Here is a 19,940-nt window from a genome sequence, read left to right as displayed (position 1 = left end):
ATGCCCATAAAAGTAGGCAGGTGGCATGGAAAAGCACCATGGTTGCAACTATAAAATGCATGCTCTCTTGCTATGCTGTGTTGCAGCACTGCAATCGACGCAGCATACTTCATCACAGGTTGCCTATAAGGAATTGAAATAGAATGTAACTTCTTAGCTCTTAAGTGAACTCTGAACACACCCCTTAGCAGACCCTACACTACCTGCAACTCACATCTGGAGATGTCAGTCCTCCTGTTATGGCATTTGTCACCAGCTGTTCATGCTGTTATGAGCCAAACTTTTTTTATCTTGAGCTCGCATTGCTCAAATATTGCACTGTTTTGTGCGTTTACTATAACTAGTGCTTGTACTGAAAGATGGGATAGCTACAGCTTTTTAGATGACAGCTTGTATGAGTACCCCATATGCCCTTTAACAAGAAAAATTTTTGCTATCAGTACATTTTATAGTTTCGTTATGAAATGTCAATAATGTTCTCGAGGAACGAGCACTTCAAGAGAATCCAGTGCGTGTTAACTTGCTTGAAGTAAGGCTGGTACACTAACATTTATTTGGTCGAACGCGTACTGTGCCAGTGTTAGAAAAACAAAATAGGAAGGGGCATATGCAATAGGCCTCATTTTGACTTGTTTACTGAAAGGCAAAAATGTCAAGTAGCATACAGGATTATAAATTGGGTATAAACAACCAGAACAGGCTTACATTGCATACTGTGTGCCCACAGCACAGCAAAAATGCGACTCAGCCAAAGAGCACGTTCTTCTGTACAAGGTAACCAAAGCATCTTGCGGTTCTTCGGCAGTTTGAAGTCGGCACCAATATCTCACTACAATGCACATGCTAGGCATTTGAGCACGTCCTGACAATCTAGCAGGGCCAAAATTTGTTCCACCTCGACAACGGTCCATCAAATTTCATCTTATTTGGCGTCACAGCTTTTCACCACATCATGACGGTAGTGCCTTGCGGTGGATACCCAATGAGGGATAATGAGAAGGCACAATATACCAGAAGTGGAGCACACAACAGGTTTGCTACTGGAGTAAGAAACAAATAAAGCAATGAGAGACCAGCAGCGGCGGACTGTGCCGCTGAAATCACAAGGCCTTCCGAGATGCACAAAATCCATGCGATGAGGTGCCTGCAGAACGAATGCATTTTCGGAGGTTGATTTCACACATTAAGAGGGAACGCCTCGTCATATTACAAAGGTAAACTACACCACAATTGCTAAAAATCACTGCTGAAAAGCTGTAAAGATGCAGGCAAGCAATCTGCAGGAAAATTTTAAGGAAACGCGTTTTCCGCCCTGGACGCGGCCATCTTCCTAGCCAACAGCACCAACAGGGCAACCAACAAAGCAAGTCCTGCCAAATTTAGCGAAAAAATAACAGGCAGTTTTGAAACAACTATTTTGCAAAAAATGCACGCAAAGTAGTGCCTCATTTTGTGAAATGAGTACAACATAAAAATAAAATACTTTACAAAAATGCAGTGCCAGTCTTTTGTCGATCTCGAAATTGGCGGGGCAGCAGCATCGTGATTGCCACGAAGTCAGATGGGCTTCTGCTTGACATATGGAAACTCGGTGCTGCGTGAAGTTTAATTAATTCGATTCCGTCTTTATTTTTTCAAAGGTATTCAATATGTAAGTTAATGAAACGCTTACGCATACCACGCTTTGACCCTCGGCAACTGGAATCAGCGAGTCGAGCTACGTAGGCTCGATGTGTCCCACACAGCGCTGCTCAAAGAATACCGTCAGAACGAAGCGTAGTTCTTCGCTTCGAACGATATGTGAGTGTCATCGCCGGAACGCCGCGACAGCTTTCATAAACCTCAAACCGCAGTTCATGACCAACTCGGGTGCACTCGTCCGGTGACAACGCTGCGGCAATAATCCAACGAGCGAAAAGGTAAGCTATCAGAAAACCCAAAACATTAGCGTGTGGAAATCTAAAGTATTAAATTTCCTGCAAACTGGGAAGCGTCTCTTACAATGTTAAAAACTTAAATATACGGTGTCTCTTCAACAATGGGTTCCAACTAAGTGTGACAGTCATAACTTGCACGTGAGAAATAAGATGTTGAAGCACAAGCTGCGGCAATCGTTTGGTCGCGGATGGGATGGAAACGAAAGAATGCAAGCACTGACCTTAAATGAATTAATTAAGAGCTTGAGATGTTCGGCTCCCATACAGGAGCTTTGTTCACAATGATACAGCGACACTGGGCACAAGCGTGCGGAATGGCGCCGTTGCTTGGTACTGTGAATGTGCTAAAAAAATTATAAGTCAGTTTTCTTTTCATGCTGTCGTAGCTTTGGCTTCAAAAGGGAGCAGGTGATCGGTCTCCACGGTGCATACGAACACGGCTCTTAAAGGCCTGCTGCCTCTCAGTGCTTTCCTGTCGACAATTTTGTTCATTACATCCTTCATAGCAACTCCAATTCACAGGGAATCAATTTTAGGCAACCGCAACTACACAAAGGCAGTGTACTGCTTTAAAAGTATGCACCTGTGGAAGAAACAGTGGTAATTTCTTGTGACCGACATTGGCAGAAAAAAAAATAGAAGCTTATTCCTTTAGTTTCATGCGTTTCACGGCAACCTTATCGTGTCGCAGTTGTTTGGTACGGATGTTTTACACTTGCAGTCCATTCTCATCTCAAACAAAAACCCGTCTCTTTGTTCCCATCGCAATTACAAAAATGTGAAGTGAATGGCAATAATTTTACATTACATTTTCATTCTTTACAAGGAATGAGCAAAATGCCTGCATAACCTACTAATGTGGTTTTGAGAACTGGCATGGGGTCACTCGATCATAATGTGCCATACATATCTGGTACTAGTAAAAAAAAACAATATTATGATTGTTAATATTCTGCCCCATGAAACTTGAAATATATTCTTCAGCAGCCGTTCGGAACAATAAGATATATTGCCTCCTCTATTACCACTTGCTTGACCAACATACGCTGCTGACAGACTAACAGTTGCTGTGCCTGGTATAACGCCAGCATGCTCTAAATAAAATTCAGTGCTCCTTGGGAACACGCCGCAAAAAATAAAAGAAAAGCGATTTGATACACATCTCTACGGCAATTTAGCTCAAGCCTATAATGTTGACCAACTGACCCTTAAGTAGTTTATTACCTCTGATAGTGATTTACTGCTGCTTATCTATCCGCTAAATTTCTCACAAAAGGTATTCCCTGTTCAGATGTACTCTTTAGCAGCAGCACTATCACTGCCTCGTCCGCCATGCCATACTGCCGCTGCACCTCCTGTAGAAGGTGCAACGACCGAATACTGAACTTTGACATCACAGTCATTGATCACGTGCTGAAGCTGAAAATGAAAGTGTGAAAGCAGAAATAGGATTGTAAATTATTCAGCAGTTGTACGCAAATACCACATGGCAATTCATGTATATTATTGTCTTATGTATTATTACAAAGAAGAAAACATGCAACCAGGATTTGGTGTCTATAGTCATTGAACTTCTGCACAGGCGTAATTGATGGCTCATTGCCCTAAAAGCATAGATGTGTGCCAGCGACTTGCTGTACATGAGGCGCAGTCACGTGCTACTTGATGGAAGGGCTACTCTCCAATTGCGCAAGGCATGTTTGCTTTTCTTGTGACTTGTCGTGTTAGCTTTCATGTCTTGTGCATATTGCATAAGCAGTTTTCTCAATGGGGGGGGGGGGGGATGAGCCAACAACTGCTGATCTCTTTGGGAGACCAGCTCGGTGGTGCTTAAAGGGACCCTGAAATGATTTCGATGGTCATATTCTGGTGCAGCATATCTGCAGAGGTGGTCTTTGTGGGTATTCGAGTCAAATTTGAAAGCTCTGCGTGGACCCTACAATTTAGAAATCATTTTAAAAAATCACTACTCGCAGTAGCTTGAAAACCGATTAGAGTGACATATCAACCCGCGCATGTCCCCTACCCCTATTTATTACATCAGTGGGCAGTCTGGGCTAGCTGGTTTGCCCACACTGTGAATGATTGTTTCAAGGTGAGTTACCCTTTATTGGCACTGCATGATTCTGCCATTTGCACTCGCAGGCACACTCACACTGACGCAGCAGTCCACAGTCACTTTGCAGCTGGGACGTTGTCCTCCACACTGGAGCACAGCGAGTGACTGCGCTTGGCCTTCTTTGATGGCCTGCCTAGGGGGACACGTTTTAAACCTTTGTTCAGGCCAGGTCGTCTCCTTGAGATGCTTGTTGGCTGCACACTTATCTTGCCTCGGCACCTTGAAACCCTGCAGACTGCAGGTGACGTGTTTATCATTGCCGTGACAAAACTTTGCTTGCTTGGAAGGCTTTTCAGTTTTTTTACCAGTCTGGCTGTATGCTTCATGCACGTCGGGTCATTTCCAACTTCAGCCTTCAGGTGTTGAAAGGCTTCTACGAGGGCTTCGAAAGGGTCCTCCGCCAGTTCCTAAAGCAAACACACACAAAAAAATTCTTTGCTTAAATGCTGCTGTTGGCCTACCGATGGGCTGCTTGTCTCAATCTGTTCTATGCGAAGAGAAAACTGAGCTCTATGAACCTGATGCTCATCAAAGGTACAGCACGGCAGGCTCCGTTAAACTTCCTCCCATTGAAAATGAGCCAAGTTCTTTGATGCACATGTGGCTAAAATGTAAGAAGGAAAAGTGAGGAGAAGCACCATGTATCCCAGACGTATTGTGAAAAAAGTGGCAGAACTAACATACTATTCATAAGCCTACTTTACGCTTCAGAATCGTGGTTGCTAAGAGGCAGCATGCCAGTCGGCATGTGCAGGCTGTTGCTGCTGTGGGCAACAGAGAGGCATGATTCAGTAAAACGAGCTCTTGGGCGTGTTGGTTACTTGTCTTAGGCACAGTAGCAGCGCAAAAAAACACACAAAAGAAGAACTAGACACGCAGCGTCTGTGCGTGTCTCTCGGTGTCTAGTTCTTCTTTTGTGTGTGTTTTTTTTGCTCTGCTACTGTGCCTAAGAGAGGAATGAGAGGAGGATGATGCATCATGCATATGAGGGGAGGGCATTGTCTGATCGTGGGGCGGCTCCTCTGCTCTCCTCTCTATTTAAATTTACTTCCTCCATGGTCTAAAATATGCATGAACCGTTGTTAGGTCTTCTTGCTTTTGGGGGAAAATTGCATAATTAAGCATTTCTGCAGAATTCTTGTTAGGAATGACAATTTCGTTTTTTGTTATTACAGACACCAATCAGGGTGTGAGAGTAATAAAAATGAGACTGGTTTGTTTTGAATTCTCATAAAAGCCAGCATATTGTTACACAGTTTTGTTGATGCCTTGATATGCTTAACCTCTCCATCTACATAAGCAAGTGAACATCTCAAGCTTGGCGGCTGCAGTAACAGTGCATTCACATTCTTTCAGAGGAAAAGCCACGATACTGTCATATTTTTAAAGGAGCATTAATGGTAGTGACGAAGTTTCTAGTTTTCAATAACGCTCAGCATCCAATCATGGGTTTTTATCTTTTATGGTACCAGGCTGTCCAGGAATGAATAAGTGACAGTCCGATGCCAGATTAATATATGGCTTTGTCCGGCTTGCATGCATGGCCGCGGCAGCAGGTGCAGGATTGTGCACCATGGCACTGGGAGGCATTGTCTTACCAGCAGCTTCCTTCAAGTGAAGGGAATACCAAGTATTACCTGATGCTGAACTGCAACCAGCACATGCTGCTTTACTGAAGGTACATTTGGAGTATGCACGGTGTCTCAGAAATAAGCATGTATTTATTTTAAGTGCGTTATGGTTTCTGCAAAATGTTGCATATTTTTCTTTATGAATTCGCAGCATTTTAAATTCTCCAACACAGAAAATAATGGGCCTTAGTCATCATAGGGTGCCTATTGTCATTGACTATGGTTTCTAATGACTGTGGTTTATCATGACTGCAGCCAACATAGAGTTGCTGTAATTCATCTTGCTAATGTATAGCACCATAACTTACGTGGTTCATTAGTTGAGCAGTGGAAGTTTCACTACTTTCTGGAGGACTGTACTGGGTCGTTGGAGCTGTTGAAGTGGAGGGAGTGTCCCAACAGTCTAGAGCATCGGTCGGAGCCTTGCTGCATGCAGCATTTTGCAGCACTTGTGTCTCATGGAGGCAGTTGAGTTTCCCCTTCCAGTGTCGACTGCGCCAGTTGCGATCCTGTCTCGACTGCGCCAGTTGAGATCCCCTTTCTGGTGGCGATGAGAGGAAACTACTTGATGAAATCGGGGTTTCTTGATGACCCGGTGGTTCTACTCGCAAACATTCACATTACTCAAGGAAAGGAGAAGGTTAACTATTTATTTACAACATAGGTAAAAAAACGAGAAGAAACAAAGCAAGGAGAAAACTATTTACATGACTAAATCGTGGATCAGACGAATTCAGCCCCCGCTCAACCCAGAGCGCTTGGTTTTAAACCCTCTGTCTCCGCCCTTAGCGGGGACAGCAACCAATAAGATAACAAACGACCCATCTCGCCAATCAGTGGTTAGGGAAAGGAAAACAAGGTCCGCCCACTGATCAGAGATTGGGGAAAAAGTACTGATTAAACATTTGGGAAAGGGGAGGTTGCAATCAAATAGACAAACAACACAAATGCGACTTCCGTTCCCCACGCCACCCACGGCACCACAGACGCTAGAAACATGTGCCGACGAGGCGATGACTCAGGCTGTTGACAGCAACAAAGAGAACACAGTCGTTAAGGGAAGTAGACAGTCGTTACAGGAATCGTGGGTTTCCGGTCACTTGGCTAATACTCAGCCGTATCTCGTGCGCCCCCGAAACCTCGTCAGCCCCTTAACAACCACATGTCGACAGCTGTACATTAGCGTTTTTCCCGGCAGGTCATCCCCGTGACGGCGCGGCATAAACGAGGACGTCCACCGCACGAAGGGGAGGCAGGGACGGGACGGGCCCCTTTGTTGGGGACTTCCGACCCCACTGGAGCGGCTTTCCTTGAGAACACAAGACCAACGAGTTCGCGGAATGGTCAGCGAACTCCACACCTCCCAACCAAGAATGTCACGCGGACACTTGCTGTCAGTGTGGCATTAAAGTCCAGCCACAGTTTCCCGGAACAAAATTCACACACGCGCGCACATGTATGCTCAGCTGTTCAATCAGACCACAAACACGCACACACGCGCGCACATTGCGGTTGATTCAATCCGCACCCACAAGGTTAGGACACCAATCTGCACATTCCAGAATCCACCATGTCAGATCGGTGCACTAAATTGGCAGAATGATTTCTAGCCACCTACATCTCGAAAAAGAAGATGTTTCCTTTTAGCTTTGTCCACAAGATTGGGCCAAAATTCCAATTTATCCGGCACGGAGCCGGTTGTGAAGGCTACCGCCGTTATCGTGTCTACATCGTCAGCTTGCTCAAAATCGACAGAGCTCACCAGCTCCCTGAATTCCACAAAGATTGCTGCTGTCATCGCGTCTGCATTCTCCCGTTCTCTGAATCTCGCACTAAAGTTAGTTGTCAGATCTGCTACTTCACATGCAGCTTCACATCGGGTTTCAGGTGAGGCTAGCTCTTTGCAGAGCTTGCAGCCGATGTTCTCATGAAGAAAAACCATCTCCTCAAGGATTCTTGCCCCACAATTACCTTGACCAGCTTGGTTCCGCACTTCTGGTAATGAGGTATCATGCTTCATGTTTAGACTTACAGGGATGAATGCAGTATCCGAATCTCCGAGTTCCCTACCTGCTGTGAAACTCTTTGCAGCTGTTGCTGTTAACTCTCAATCTGCTGCAGATACATTTGCAGCTTCCGAATCTGCTTGAAGCTCTACTGAAGCCTCAGGTTTGTCACTAACGGATTCGCGCGGAATTTTGAAATGCTCTTTGACATCAGCTTTCTCATTTTCTTCCTGCAGCTGCACCTTTTCTGGCTGCTCTAGCAGCGCGGGCGTCTCAAGTGTTATCAACTTTCCTACGCCTGCAGCTACATCTGCTGTCACTGCGCACAGTGTCAGCTCCAGCTTGCTAACCAACTCATTTTTGGCAGCTAGCTTACCATCACCTGCAAGGAGTGTGCCCGCTATCAGATCCTGATTTACATCTTCCTCGCGCGTTCCCGCTGCCTCAGAGCTAGCGCCGACCTGCTGCTGGGCAACGCTGAACGCTTGTTCACGAGAAGTACACTCCTGCCCCTCTTTGGTCTGCTCTATATGTGCTCGCTCTGACAGCGAATGCTTCACAGGTGTCCTCCGGCCTGACCCGACCGGGGGGAATCGGCAGTCGCTTTTTCCTATCCTCCTCTCCATCTTTCACTTTCCTATCTCTGTCTCACAACTCTTCTATATCCTACTCACTTCTTGGTTTTTCCTGTTTTCCTGGCGGCGAGGGTTAACCTTGTGTGACCAACTACCCTGAGTTGAGTCATATTTGGTTATAGTTAAGGTGTACAGCTGGCGTGGGCAGGACTTGCTTTCAAGTTCCTGTCCCGTCAACTTGTTGGACTCCGTGGTGGGTGGCTGGCACCATGACCGAAAAACAAAATTTTGTTTATGGCTCCCCAACTTTCAAAACCCGATCACTCTCTCAAAAGAGGGCGGAACGAGGCAGACAACTTCTTTCAAAAAAGAAAAGTAACCTTCCCCAAATATCATGTGATCCACAGTGAACAACAAGATAAACAGGCAAGAATAATATCCCCCTTCCTTGTGTCAAAGTGCTTGACTGAAACCCTAGGCATTGGCTATAAGCTGTCAAAAATGGCCAGCGGCGACTTATTGCTCGAACTGTGTGACAATGTCCAACATTCTAAGCTCTCCAACCTAACGTCCATAGGGGAAATCCCGGTCTCCGTGACTCCTCATCGCTCACTAAACACTGTCCGAGGCGTAATATCGGAAAATGATTTTCTTCACATAACTGAAAAAGAAATGCTCGAAGGGCTCATCGACCAAGACGTCATAGATGTCCACCGAATCAAAATCCGGAAGGACAACAAGGAAATAGACACAAAACACATGATCCTGACGTTCAACACCAGCACCCTGCCCGACACAATCGACGTGGGATATTTGAAAATCAATGTACGACCATACATACCAAACCCTCGCAGGTGTTTCAACTGCCAAAGGTTCGGCCACGGCTCACAGAGCTGCCGCGGTCGTAAAACTTGCGCAAAATGTGCCTCTAACGATCACCAGTCTGATGTATGTGACGCAGCCCTGTGCTGTGCAAACTGTGAAGGAGAACATGCTGCATACTCCAGGGCGTGTCCGTCCTGGAAGAAAGAAAAAGAAATTATCACCATAAAGACCAAAGAAAACATTTCTTTTAAAGAAGCGAGAAGGCGTTTTGCGCTTACAAACACATTCTCCTTCACAGCAAAACAAAACTTCGCTGATGTGGTGCGCAGGGGCGTAGCACCGCACAGCACTCCGGCACCTGCCAAGGCCGCTCCCACCGAGCCTATGGCAGGGCCATCCACGCCCCAGGCAGGGTCAGCGAAAGCTGCCCTGTCACTGCCAAAGCAGGGACCGCCGGTCCATGGGTCGGCATCCCGCAGGACCTCCCCCCGTCGGGAGAGGCCTGAAACTAACACAACCGCGGCTGCGCGGTCCTCCAGCACCTCTGTTGAGGTGATGGATACAACACCCACTCCGCCTCCATTACAGCGGCGGAACAGCTCTGTTGAGCGAAAAAAAGACAGGCCCCTCATAACGGGCCCACCACATAAGTAAATCTCCTTTCATTTTCTTTTAAAAACACAAGCATGGCTTTTTTAATTCAATGGAATTGCAGAGGACTTATGCGGAATTATAGTGACATAACACATATTTTAGGGTCAATGTTACCCATAGTTTTGTGTCTTCAGGAGACCAATCTTGGTCCACAACATGTACATATCCTGAAACATTATCAAACTTTTAGACGCGATCGCGAGCAGGCAAATCGACTCTCAGGAGGCGTCGCAATTGTCGTCCAAAGCGGCGTCCCTGCTCGAGAAATCAAGCTCAATACAAAACTTGAGGCGGTTGCAGTCAGCATCGTCAGCTATAAAACACTAACAATCTGTTCCGTATACATTCCTCCACATTTTACATTAACAGTCCATGATCTAGAAGAATTGATAGATGAACTTCCAGAGCCATATCTGGTAGTTGGAGATTTTAACGCTCACTCCCCTTTTTGGGGAAGCGAGCGCTGCGACTCTAGGGGGCAAACAATCGAAGATTTTATCCTCTCAAATAACATCTGTCTTTTAAATACAGGAAAAGCAACTTATTGTTGCCCAAGCTCGGCAAAAATGAGCTTTCTCGATTTAGCTTTCACATCACCATCGCTTTTTAACGATTTTAAATGGGATGTTTTAAATGACCCCCTTGGAAGTGATCACCTACCTATTATAATCAGCCTCTCATCGTCTACTGCAGTCATCCCCACAAGACCACGGCGCTGGAAACTTCACCTCGCCGACTGGTCACTTTTTACAGCAAGTGCTACACTAGAAAAAGAATTTTGTGAAGATCTCAGCATAGACGAAATTAATGGAAAATTTACTACATGCATAATATCGGCCGCTACACTAGCCATACCACAAACAACAGGCCTCGTACACAAAAAACATAAAGTATGGTGGACACAAGAATGCACATTGGCAAAAAAACAACAAAATAAAGCTTGGGGCTCTCTGCGTCGGTATCCCACAGCGGAGAACTTGATTGCCTTTGAGAGGGCCAAGGCCAGAGCGCGATTCGTTCGGAGAAACGCCGAGAAATCCTCGTGGCAGAAATATGTGACCTCTATAAACAGCTCAATAACCTCAAAAAAAATGTGGGAAAAGGTTCGAAGATTCAGTAGTGACCATACCGCTTTCACACTTCCTCTGTTGACTACACCTGGGACACAAACATCATTAGAAGAACAGGCCAACATACTAGGTGAGCATTTTGCTGAAGTTTCCAGTTCGTCCAATTACACAAACACGTTCCAGAAGTACAAAGCAATAGCAGAAAAACAAAAACTTCCATTTGCAGCAGGTATGAACGAGGACTACAATCAACCCATCACACTCCAGGAATTGATCAGGGCATTATCTTCTGGTAAAAAGACAGCAACAGGCCCAGATAATGCGCATTACGCTATGCTCGCCCATCTCTCTGAAGCTGCCGTGCAGGCATTGCTGAAATTCTTTAACAAAATATGGATGACTGGCAGAATACCTGAGGAGTGGAAGAAAGCAATAATAGTACCTTTTCTGAAACCCGGAAAACAACCAACAAGTCCTAACAATTACAGACCGATAGCCCTCACCAGCTGCATCGCTAAATCTCGAAAGCATAGTAAACATTAGACTGACCTTCACACTTGAATCTCGTCGACTCTTAGATTTACATCAATGTGGATTTAAGAAAGCATGCTCGACCACTGATCACCTTGTCCGCCTAGAAAACACCATCCGAGAGGCGTTCATCCACAAACAGCACCGTATCGGGGTCTTCTTCGATTTGGAGAAGGCATATGATACCGCGTGGAAGTTCGGCATCCTCCATGACCTAGCAGATCTAGGGATCCGCGGCAGGATGCTGAACTGCTTGAACGACTTCCTGACTAACCGCACATTCAGAGTCCGTCTGGGAGCAACTTTATCAACGACATTCACCCAAGAGAATGGCGTACCCCAGGGATGCATTTTAAGTACGACACTCTTTATAGTAAAAATGAATTCTTTGGCCAAAGTAATACCTAAGTCCGTAATGTATTCAGTTTATGTAGATGACATACAGATAGCATACACTTCATCCAACATACTGTCCTGCGAGAGACAAATACAAATCACACTAAATAAACTGGCTGCTTGGGCAGAGAAAAATGGATTCAAGTTCTCCCCTCAAAAAACAGTAGCTGTTTTATTCTCATTACGACGAGGCCTACAGGTCGATCCCAATCTGTGCTTGAATCAAACCACACTGCCAGTCAAACAGGAACATAAATTTTTAGGCGTCACTTTTGACAAGAAACTTACATTTCTGTCACACATTAACAACCTGAAAAAGAAAGCATCCCAAGCCCTCAATGTATTAAAGGTACTCTCGCGAAAACGGTGGGGGTCCGATAGAGCATGCCTATTGCAAATATATCGTTCTTTGGTGCGCTCCAAGCTGGACTACGGGTGCATAGTATATGGTTCGGCAAGAGCATCCTACTTGAAACGACTGGACCCTGTTCATAATCTTGGTTTGCGCCTATCAACTGGAGCTTATAGAACATCCCCGGTAAAGAGTCTTTACGTTGAAGCTAATGAGCCCACACTAGAGGATAGAAGAGTCACACTAACATGCACGTACATCCTAAAAACCCGTTCTCTCCCTAAACATCTCTGCTATCCCATTGTTACCAAGTGCCCATCTAGGAGATTATTCAATAATAAACCACATTTTATCAGGCCACTAATAATGCGCTTTGAAGATAAATGTGAAGACTTAGCAGTGCTGGACGCCCTACCTAATATTGCACAAAGACATGAATATCTACCACCATGGTACAGCCTTCCTTCAGTGTGTGACTTCACATTGACACATGTAAACAAAGAGAAAATACCACACGAGCACATACTGCAAGAGTTCTTTGCACTACAAGAAAAATATGACACTTACACCGAATTTTACACTGATGGCTCAAAAGCAGAAAGTCATGTCGGAAGTGCAGTAATTCAAGGAACAAATGAAAAAATGATACGATTGCCACAGTATGCATCGGTATTTACTGCGGAGTGTTATGCCATCTTTGTAGCTGTAGAACAAATAGTAAAACAAAACATAAAAAATAGCATCATTTACACCGATTCACTCAGTATGCTAAAAGCGCTGCATTCTACAAACGCTGCTGAACCCATAATAGGAAAAATCATACATAACATAGTTAAAATTACAAAGCAAAAACATAACATTATATTCTGCTGGGTCCCTAGCCATGTTGGAATTTTAGGTAATGAGAGAGCAGATGCTTGCGCAGCACAAGCTAGAATTGGCCATATAAAACAAGTTAACATACCACAGAGGGATTTTTCTAAATTACTGCACAGTAAACTCAGGAATAAGTGGCAGATTGCATGGGACGAACAAACAAACAACAAACTACATTCTATAAAACCTGTTTTGGGAGAATGGAGATCATGTACACATCAGGAGCGTTTCATAGAAGTTATTTTATGTCGGCTACGCATTGGGCACACACACCTTACACACAACTTTTTACTCACAAAACAAGACAAACCTCTCTGCGAAATGTGCGGCGATGTACTCACTGTAAACCACATTTTAATTTCATGCAGAAAACTGGAACAACTGAGAAAAAAATATTTTACAACACTCTACAATGAATACATCCCATTGCACCGCAAGTTGCTTTTAGGTGATAAAGCACTGGTTGATCTTTCAAGTATTTTTAAGTTTCTTAATGAAGCCAATGTTTTAAACAAACTCTAGGTATAAAAAGTGTAACATTTAACAAGAACCTAACCTTGTGTTTGGCGCATCATAGCCATAGTTGCTTTTGCGCCATTAAAATCAATATAACTAACAATATAACTAACTAGCTTCACAGGTGTGACTAACGCCTGTATGCCTTCAGCGATCTGTTCTGGCACGGCACACAACGTTAGATCAGCTTGTGCTCTTTGGAGAGCCGCACACTGCCATTTTGTAATTTCGGTCCCTGAATCCACACAGGCTTCAGAATTTTGACCTTCGGATTCCAAGTTGCGGCATGCCAGATCGTCTACCCTATCTGGTTGACTGACCTTATCAACAGCCATCTCCGACTGGGAACTTGGTTTATCAGGCGCCGGTACCTCCACCTGAGCTACTAGCTCGCACACCTCTCTCCTTCCTCACCGCGGGAATATCTTGTTCTTGCTTTTTCGAACACTCAATCATCGAATGCCCAAATTTCATGCAGTTAAAACATTGAACTGCTGCGAATAAGGCCTCGCTATCGACTTTCGTCCCCTGCCTTAATTTCATCTGCATTTGTGCCAATTTTCTCGTTTCCAGCTCAATTTGCAGTTTCAAATTTTCAATTTCACTTAGCTGTTCAGCCTCCTCCTGCTCAATGCATCGCATCCTGCCCTCCTGATTATACCATACAGCAGCCATCTCCGTTTTCCGCGCTATCGTTTCTAACACATAAACACTACACCGACATGGTGGATTCGGAGAAAGCAGAAAGGTCTCCTACCTTACTGGTTGCTCTCTGCCCCGCTGATCTCGTCGTCCTCCGTGATGACGACAGGCTCCTCGATGCGGACGACTTGAGCTCTGGATCTCTCAGCAGCTCGCTGACTTCTGCCTCGTTTGACTGGCTTGACTTGGTCGCCTGGTTACTTTTCAGCAGCTCGCTGACTCGAACCCTCGATGGCTTGTTGTTGCCCGGCTCCTTCAGCTCCTAGCTGACTTGAGCCTCCGACGTCCTCTCGAACTCGACCCGTGATCCTGAAGCTTTCGACGTTAGTCTTGCGACGCAGCTTCACGTTTTCTCCTTTAGGACAAAAAGCTTGTCCACCGACTTGTTCTTCTCACCTTCCGTCCAATGCCTCGAGTAGAAAGAAGTTGCGATCCTGTGTCGACTGCGCCAGTTGAGTTTCCCCTTCCAGTGTCGACTGCGCCAGTTGCGATCCTGTCTCGACTGCGCCAGTTGAGATCCCCTTTCTGGTGGCGATGAGAGGAAACTACTTGATGAAATCGGGGTTTCTTGATGACCCGGTGGTTCTACTCGCAAACATTCACATTACTCAAGGAAAGGAGAAGGTTAACTATTTATTTACAACATAGGTAAAAAAACGAGAAGAAACAAAGCAAGGAGAAAACTATTTACATGACTAAATCGTGGATCAGACGAATTCAGCCCCCGCTCAACCCAGAGCACTTGGTTTTAAACCCTCTGTCTCCGCCCTTAGCGGGGACAGCAACCAATAAGATAACAAACGACCCATCTTGCCAATCAGTGGTTAGGGAAAGGAAAACAAGGTCCGCCCACTGATCAGAGATTGGGGAAAAAGTACTGATTAAACATTTGGGAAAGGAGAGGTTGCAATCAAATAGACAAACAACACAAATGCGACTTCCGTTCCCCACGCCACCCACGGCACCACAGACGCTAGAAACATGTGCCGACGAGGCGATGACTCAGGTTGTTGACAGCAACAAAGAGAACACAGTCGTTAAGGGAAGTAGACAGTCGTTACAGGAATCGTGGGTTTCCGGTCACTCGGCTAATACTCAGCCGTATCTCGTGCGCCCCCGAAACCTCGTCAGCCCCTTAACAACCACATGTCGACAGCTGTACATTAGCGTTTTTCCCGGCAGGTCATCCCCGTGACGGCGCGGCATAAACGAGGACGTCCACCGCACGAAGGGGAGGCAGGGACGGGACGGGCCCCTTTGTTGGGGACTTCCGACCCCACTGGAGCGGCTTTCCTTGAGAACACAAGACCAACGAGTTCGCGGAATGGTCAGCGAACTCCACAGAGGCCTTCAAAGAAATCAATGCCAGGACAGTTGTCTCTGAGCGCAAGCTTTCCAAGGTTGTAGCGAACTTCTGTAGTCAGCAGAGGTGCATTTGGAAAGATCCCACCAAACACTTTGTGCACGAGTGCCTGGTGTTTACAAAATGCGCCCTGCTGACCAGAGCGGCAGGTGCACAGGCCGATGTCAGAGTACACAGTGTAAAGCTTGCTATCTGGACTGCTGCCACTTGGGACGACATAATGCCCGTCTCCGTTGCACCTAATGTTTTTTCGGTGTCTTTTGGCAGCTTCTTTAAAAGCCTCTCATAGAGGAGCATGTGCCCAGTCATACGTGAGTGTGCATGGTCTAGTATTCTGTGGAAAAAGTATTTCTCCCACACAACAGAGAGGAATTCAGCTTGGGCTACAACTTTAAACGCTTTTGTCCTGTGCAAGATTATGTCTTTTAGTACCCTAATCGAGGCCTCTGAATAATTATTTGTGTTGTGGCCTCGTGTCTTCGCTGACAGTCGGAAGAGAAGCACCCATTCTTCTTCTCTCTCCAGTAGAGTGACGACGTGGGTGATGAAGCCCTTGTGCTGTTGTGAGTAAAGTCTTGCTTGGCGGCCTCCAATGAGTTTGCTATCAGCGGGCATGATCTGCAAGGTTTCCAGCAAAAAAAAAAAGAATAGCTCCAAGCAGAAGCATTTAAACACTAGTGCAATAGATAAAAAAACTAAATATTTCAATTCTGAACCACGTTATATGAAGTACACCCCAAACATTTACATGTAGTCTGAGAGCTTAGCTTTGAATTAGTCAGTGTCCAAAATTTTTAGCACTGGTGCTGCCATCTCAAGAGCATCTGCTGTATTGAAGTGCAGCAGCAGGTGGAAACACTAGTATAGCTTCAACGGCATTGTAAAAATCCTCACTTAATTATGAGCTAGAACAAAGTTGCTACAACGATTTATACATATGCTGAGTTTGTCAATTCGGTCTACAGATCCCTGGAAGATTGAGCAGGTGCGTTAATTTTGGGTGCACATTGGGAAAAGTTTCATGAAGGCCTTGGCAGTGATTAAGCAAGCATTCACGCAGGTTTTCAAGGCTTGTATGAAATGCTGTTACCAAAATTAAACTTCTTGAATTGGTTACAGACACGGCAGCAGATTTAACTCTTGTTGTGCATCATTTTATTGCCGTATTTGTGGTTGAGATCCTGACCACTCTTCGGAACGAGGAGTGCATTGACACCTGCATGGAGCTACATAGGATTGTCGTAAATGTGCAAACATTTTGTTCCAGGTCACTTGCGGCTACCTGGTGTTACAATTATGACTCTGAAAGAAAGCAGCCATCCTCCCAGGGAAGAGCCTGCACTTGTGATGAATGGTGAGACAAGTGTAAAGTCGGGTGCATGTTCAGGACTATCCTTGGCATCCATGGCATTGTGCACGAAAAGCGGACACCAGAACGACAAAGGAGTCAATTCCATCTGCTACTGTACCATCTTGCAGCACCTGGAGACGTCCCCTTAATCGGCCTACAAAATGATTTCAAGGCTCCCTTTTCCAAATTTGCTGCTTTGGTTAAAAAAGAGGTGGAGCTACCATCAGAAAAATGTATCAGGGCTATGACATTGCATCTCACATAAAGCGAACAACCTTGGCTATATCACTCTGTTACAACTAATGAGGAAGCGCTGTAAGCTCACTCCCACAGTCTCCTAGCTACTGTGATCCCCGTAAAGAAAATGTAGCTACCCCCTCTCCTGAAATAAATAAATTAAAGTGGATTTGAAGGTTTAACTGCTGGCCAGGTTTGCTCCAACAGGCTACAAGGTCAGGTGGCGCTTGCGTGTGCGCCAGCCAGGTAAAGCGTCTAAAGTGGAAGCAGAAGCACGGTAAGCACTAGACAGGTGCAGCGTTGGAAGTGAACTGCTGCACACGGCTGATACTCAGCCAATGGCAGGAATTTGAAAAGCTTGAAAGCCAGTCACGAGGTACGCCTTGCAGGCCCACCTGGTCACGTGATGCGTCACCTGTCCAATCTGATCTCTGCCCTTTGTGCAACTGCTGTGTCCAAGAAACTCGTAAACAGCAGATTTCCTGTGTCACCCATGTTTAGAGCGCTTGAACAGTGTGCACCAATCACTGAAATCTGAAATCATGTAGTAGCCATTGTTTTTTGGCAAAGGGCTATTTCCCACCTGGTTTATAGGCCTATTCGACTCAATTCCTGTGGAAAGGTTGTTCAAGAGCCTAATAGTCACGGCAAGGTATAGCTTTATTTGGAACTCTATGCATTACTTGAGAGCTTTACAGAAGGGTCATGCATACTGTACGTCATGAGTGCACTTGTGCTGCAGTAGCTTTGCACCCTGAGAACTTTGTTGAGGATTGAAGGCGAGGATAGCGACTTTCACCGGTTGCCATGAGCACCTCATTCACGACGGTATTATTGTGTCCCTGAAACGCTAAGGTCTTGGCCAGGAGCACATGACCATTCTAGAGAGCTTGGAAAGCAGTTTGATAGGGTCCGCTTTGAAGAAACAGGCACACACAGCCGACCTTTTGAACAAATAACTGCCACTTTTCCCTGACTATTTTTCGGCTGTAATAGAGCAAGTCCAGTGACTACAAACTTTAGATACAACGAACCTAATCCGTGTGACCGTCAAGTTTATTATAAGTCGGCTCAACTGTTTAACCTTGTCCGTGATCACGAGGTTGTGTACAGCTCTTTATCTGAACAGTATTGTCTCATTCCATAGTCGCAAATGGTTCCTTGTTCTGCCTGCTTGTCGCTGACACCTGTGCTGCCCCTGCTGTGCTACATAAGTAGTCCCACAATCTTTGTGATGATGAATTGAGAGGTGAAAACTCTCCTATGCTAGGCTGTACTTTTTACAATTATGTGTGTATGGTGCCTACAAACTGAAACACGAGTGGTCAGTGCTTTGGCTGCATCATCATGTACCAGGCATGCTATAGTGGCACCCATTCTTCAACCAAATACCATAGGCCTGCACAGCACACATACAATCTATGACTTGTGAGACACTGTCTTGTGACATAGTATCAACAGCACAATACCTGGCCTTTCCACCACAGTGGCTCAGTGCTTATGGCGCTTGGCTGCTGACCCGAAAGACGCGGGTTCAATCCCAACCACAGCGGTCTCATTTTGATGGAAGCGAGATGCTAGAGGCCTGTGTGCTGTGCGATGTCAGTGCATGCCATGGGGCTGTCATTATCCGGAGACCTTCACTATGGCGTCTCTCATAGCCTGAGTCACTTTGGGTGATTAAACACCCATAAAAGATCAAAACTCTTTCTTCTGAATCGGTCGCTCATTGCTGTTTCTGCATGCATTCAGATTTTTATATCGCTGATAATGAATAAATTCCATACCTTTTGAAAAATGGCCATCAGTGACTTCCTTTCACTTGGGCTGACACCATGCTTGGCAAGCGTCAGCCACCGCCACTCAGCCTGCGCTACATGAAAGTGGCATAGCAGCTGCCTGGCTTCTGGCCAATGTCCAAGAATTGCTGCTTTCTCAGCAGCACTGTTATGAGTCATAAAAGTCTCTGGTGCCTGCAACAAGAAAAGGCCACATATTGACAGCTATGGAACAGCTGAGTTATTCCCATGACAGACATTTACGGGTGCAGGGTAACATGATTAGAACGAACCTTGGGAGGCAGTAGTTTAGCTGCATTGTATGTCAGTTCAGCTGACCTTGCTACATTACCCTGTGTTGTTATGAGGGTATTTTTCACTTCGGCTTTGATAGCATTACTAAAAGGGTCCTAACACTATGCAACTATAATTTCTATCCTTTCCAAACATTGCTTGATATTTCAATGTAGAGGTGACATTTACACAGCATAGTTCAGCGTGTCAGGCAGGCTACACCAAAGAAAGCTTAACCTAACCACTTCAATTCTATAGCTTGTTCATTTGTGGTTGAAGTCTTATTTATGACAGGCTGGGCATGACAGGCTGACATGACAGGCTGGGCAAGCAGGAATTTAGGAAGCATTGGGATAGGCTTGCGTTAACTCAGCTTTTTTGTTTTTATCAAAGTGCAAAGTCATATATTTTAAAATTCGCAGATTGTCACACCACCTCTTGCAGCAAACTGTTCAAGCTTAGAAGTTGCAGGCATGGCCTGTGGCCAATGCTGGTATTGTTAAGCAGTGGCTCTGTCTCTGCTGCTTTCAAAAAGTACAGGCCGGCGCAGATCCATATTCTGAATTAATGTTGCCTAACTCATGTATTCTAGCATTACCTGGCATTTCTTCAAACAACATGCAGTATAATTTACAATTTACATGTGCCTACCTCACAGCCTCCAAAGGAAAAGGGGTAGTTGTGCTTCAGGAGCTCGAAGCCTGCTGAGTAGCCCTCAGTAGTCTGA

At 45.4% G+C, this 19,940-nt stretch overlaps 1 long non-coding RNA gene across 2 annotated transcripts; it reads left to right on the top strand.

Moving 5' to 3' along the window:
* The first annotated feature begins 1,542 nt into the window (after positions 1 to 1,542).
* Positions 1,543 to 18,943, top strand: LOC144116200 (uncharacterized). 2 transcript variants are annotated; one of them, XR_013311780.1, is made up of 3 exons: positions 1,543 to 1,919; positions 4,083 to 4,297; positions 16,821 to 18,943. It is a non-coding gene; the product is annotated as an uncharacterized LOC144116200 (long non-coding RNA). The 2 variants fall into 2 exon arrangements; XR_013311781.1 differs by lacking the exon at positions 4,083 to 4,297.
* The last annotated feature ends 997 nt before the right edge of the window (positions 18,944 to 19,940 follow it).

The sequence above is a fragment of the Amblyomma americanum genome, chromosome 1 (genome assembly GCF_052857255.1).
Source record: "Amblyomma americanum isolate KBUSLIRL-KWMA chromosome 1, ASM5285725v1, whole genome shotgun sequence".
NCBI lineage: Eukaryota > Metazoa > Arthropoda > Arachnida > Ixodida > Ixodidae > Amblyomma > Amblyomma americanum.
This window is presented reverse-complemented; position numbering and strand designations above follow the sequence as displayed.